At 32.9% G+C, this 4,680-nt stretch overlaps 1 pseudogene; it reads right to left on the reverse strand.

Annotated features, from left to right (window-relative positions):
- Nucleotides 1-2,668: 2,668 nt before the first annotated feature.
- Nucleotides 2,669-4,339, reverse strand: LOC105506289 (annotated as a pseudogene).
- Between the last annotated feature and the right edge of the window lie 341 nt (nucleotides 4,340-4,680).

The following is a 4,680-nucleotide window of genomic DNA, read 5'->3' on the forward strand; positions in this document are numbered from 1 at the left end:
TATGCCTTGACCATACAAAAGTGTGAAGGTTGTAGGAACTATTTTAAATAAAACAGCTTGAACACTAGTAATTTCATTAATGGGGATCCACTTTTAACATTCATTATGCTAATTGGTAAAGCTCCTGATGTTGAGTCAAGATGTAGATGTTAGACAAGATCAGGCACGTTCAGGGTGGTATGGCCGTAGACAAGATGTAGATGTTAGAAATGCTTGATGAATTTACTTCTGCAGTATGGATTCCTAACTTTAAATGTTAGCTGACCCCCTGGGGAAAATGATTGCAGGAATATGTCAACTAGATCCCCATAGTGTCTAGATTAACAGAAATGCACATACATTGATTTAACATGGTCAATTCTGAAATATTTGAATATAAATTATAGACCTTATATAATTGTACCTTTAACCATACTTTCAAAATAGCAAAATTAAGTCAAAACTGGCTTATAAAATCCAGATTGTAATGTCCATTGGATTTACAGAAGTATCAGATGGATAATAGCTTGATCTTAATTTTGTCCTTTAAATTAAATGCCAGAGTAGTATAAACCTGGGAGAATGTAAATATGGGAACCAGAGTTGTATCCTCTGATCTTCTCTCACAATAATAGTCTTCAAAATTGCAAGAAATAATCCTAGCACTTTGGGAGGCCAAGGCAGGTGGATGGCTTCAGTCTAGGAGTTCAAGACCAGTCAGAAAATGTGCAAAAATGCATGTCTCTACAAAAATGTGAAAATTAGCCAGCCATGGTGGCATGTGCCTATAGTCCCAGCTCCTCAGGGGGCTGAGGGAGGAGTATTGCTTGAATCTTGGAGGTTGAGGCTGCAGTTATCCATAATTGACTGAGCCACTGCACTCTAGCCTGGGTGACAGAGCAAGAATTTGTCTCAAAAAAAAAAAAAAAAAAAGCAACAAAAAGCGTGCCAAATATATATAAGATGTTATCTCATGGAAATAGCATGAAAAAGGATGATCTACATGAGTTGATTCACTAGCTGTATCTATTAAAAATAACCACTTCATATAAACTAATACTACCTAATATTATTGATAGCTTACTCATGTCAGATGTTATTCCTTGACCTTTTACATATAGTATTCATTCCTCAAAATAATCTCATAAATTACATACTATAATCATTATTTGATGACGATAAAACCACTGAGGCAGAGAGCTTTTAAGTAAATTACTAAAGTCTAACAGTTAAAGAATTGATAATGTAGAATTAAAACCTAGTCATGTGGCTCCGGAGGCCATATTCTCCAATGCTACAATACGTTGATGATGTCACAGTGTGTCTATGGGGCTGACTTCATGGACCTATGACCTGCCCAGTTGCACAGGGTATCATGCTCACATGGATCTGCTCTTCGTTTAATGCTGTGCTGCTGCCATTTTGGAATTCTTAATCATTTGCAACAAAAGACCCCACGTTTTCATTTTGAGTTGAACCCCACAAATTATGTAGCCAAACCTGTGTATGACTGCCTTGGCCATGAAATATTACACCTCATAGGTAGAAATGATATGAGGAAGTTCCTCTCACCGACAATCATTAGAATGTGTAATTCAGACCAGTGGGAGAAAAATGAAACTGTCACTAAATAAGATATTAATTACACTCTTTATAAGCAAATAATGAATTGTTCTTTAAAACAAATAAACATAAACCAAGTCGTCTCACAACTTCCTGATTAGTGTAAGCACAAGAATATAATTACTTATCTTCATACTTACCATAAAAGGGAATATTCAAGAAATCTTAATATATTGGGAGTTTCAAACATACTTCTGTTGCCAAAATGTTATTGGAGGAATGAGAGTCTATTGTTGAAAACTTAGAAAATAAAAAGACATAGTGCTTAGCAGTAAAATATCAAATTAAATCTAATTAGTAAATATATTATTCTTCTCACCTGTTAATATTAACAGCAAAGTTACATTAATGTTTTCAATAGCTGGAAAAAGACACCATGAACTGTGCATTACCATAAAAATTTGAGGTAATATTACAAAACCTAGTTTTTAAAATATTCATAAATATAGTTTTCACTGATTAGTAATTTAATTTTTTAAATAAATAAATGCCTGAAATTTAAAACAGCATTATTGTAAAATTTATAAATGTTTCTTTTGTTTTGCTGAGTAAAACAAATGAGCAAAATTCCATTCTTGTTACAGAAGTGTTATATTTCTGAGTACATTTATGAGAGAGATTTCTGGATTTAATTTTCCTCATCTAAGCCATGTAGCTTAGCAATAGTGTCATTTGGGATAAATATATTTTCTTTACAAACTAGCTAATGCAGATTTTATGGATGAATAATTTACATAAGTTTTGTTTCTGCCACCTTGTATTTATTGAAGTTTTATTTGACACCACATGATACATTTATGTATGATCACTTGGATTTTATCTTTTTAGGTAATTTGCCTTACATCTTATTGAGTTCCAATTAATCAAAGTAAGAAGTGATTTCTGATAATCATAACCCTGAAATATATAAAAAACCTATTTGGCATGTGCAATTACTCATTTCAGACATTCTTTTACATTTGAATCTAAAATTCGTGTACAAAATTTTATAAAATAAACCAAAGTAACTCTCTATAAATATTCAACATCTGCTATTTTAGAAAGCCTGAACTCATTTCACTAATTGTCATGTGCTGATGTGGAAAATAACTGAAAGATCAGTTTCTTCCAGGATGTGCAGGTTAGCCAATATAAAGCCTGTTCAACGACAGCAAGAAACAAAAGTAGATCTAAATCATTGAATTAAATCTTCTTACAGTCTAAGTGCTTCTCCTCTAATGATACTCACATAATTCTTATTGTATAATTCAAAAATATTAGAATAATTAAAATGATGTAGACTGCACATCTCTTAGAAGCATTAGAGTATTGTTAATTCTGACAGATTTCTATAATCCAAGTCACAGTCTTCTTTTCAGACTGTGTGATTATCTTACTTATGACTTATTCCTAATGTAAACAATATCTCCATGGAGAAAACATATTACTATTTAATGGCAATTTTAAAAAGCATTAAATTTGTTCATATTGTTGGATAAAGAACAATATTACAGTGTATATTAAGCACCAATCCTATGCATAGTACTTTGGTGAAATTAAAAGGACCAGAAAGAAAAAACATAACTATATTGCAATTGAGATGGTATTAAAAATCATAAGTAGAAAAACAAAGCAATGTCTTATAACTGACATTGAACAAAATAGACTCTCATTACTATGGAACACAAAAGAGGAAGAAAAGTGTTGATATGAAATACCTATGTCTAGATATTGGCTTCTTGATGATTTTTTATCTTTTATTCCTTATCGTATTCTTTCCTTTAGTTATTTAAATATCCAGCAAGGGTTTTTGGACATCTTCGAGTAGAGAATACTTAAGTAATTATGTAATATGGATCTAAGGATATGAACTTTATGATTAATTCCTGTAAATAAGTTATGAAGTTTCTGTTATAGTGGTCATAAATGTAGGTAAGAATCCTTTATGTGTCTGGGTGGGAGTACAGAATGGAGAGGTGAAGATTATCTCTGATTACATATGAAAGTTCCACTGTGAAGTTATTGGTCAATGTTTTCTGGGGAAAGCACTTCATTGTAGGCAAAGTCTTTCTAACCTAAAGAAATTTAGAGTTAAATATAGGGAAAAAAATAAATCAAAACAACATTTTGATATTTTGTGTATTTTGTGTTTCTTTTTTTACCTGCAATATATGAAATGTGTTTCCTTTGTTTTGATTTCTTGGGCAGACCAAAGGGTAAAATATCCAAGCTGAGATATAACTGCCAAACAAGGTCAGTAAACCCAGCTACAGGAGATGCATAGGGTTTTGACTGACATACATTCATCTGATTCCTTCCACCTTGAAGTCTCTGATGAAGTAGCAAGGCAAAAATGTTCAGTCTTTCTCCTGTCTTCTTCAGATTCATTAACATATCATATCTTTGAAGTAATTGCTGTCTCATTGATGTCTCATTGGATTTATCTAAAAGAAACTTCGGCTGGACATCAATATCCACATTTTTTTAAAATGTGATTGTTTTATTGGGCCCAGAGATGCTACTTTTCCCTGTGCCATTCTTTGCAAATAACTGAAGTCCACATTAGCTGTTAGATCTGCTGTTCCTGGGGCAATTAAGACATCATGAAACTTTGGCCACAAAACCCTCTGAAGTCATCTGTCTTTGTTCCATCATGATGGTAATCAGCAACCAGTGCAGGACCTCCAGTTAGTGCAATGCATTGAGAAAGTTCCTTAGTGATAACACCAGCATCAGGAACCACTTCAATGTGATCGATTGTTTAATCTAGTGACTTCAGCCATTGAGACAATCTACTGTAACTGTGATTTGAATTAAAATTTTGATTAAGTGAATAAAATGGAGCTATTTATTTCACAAATATATAATGTTATTGCAGTATTTAAGATTATAAGGGCCCCTTATATTGATAAAGCTAACACTTACTTGGGAAGTTTTTGGTAGTCAGGCAATTGAAGCAAATTTAATGGAAATATTAGCTGGGCATAATGGTATGCATCTGTAGCCCCAGCTACTCTGGAGGGAAAGTTGGGAGTGACTGAGCCCAGAATTTTGAGGCTGCAGTGAGCTGTGATCAGGAAATTGCACTCCATTTCAGTC

Source organism: Colobus angolensis, unplaced genomic scaffold (assembly GCF_000951035.1).
Source record: "Colobus angolensis palliatus isolate OR3802 unplaced genomic scaffold, Cang.pa_1.0 Scaffold134, whole genome shotgun sequence".
NCBI classification, from domain to species: Eukaryota; Metazoa; Chordata; class Mammalia; order Primates; family Cercopithecidae; genus Colobus; species Colobus angolensis.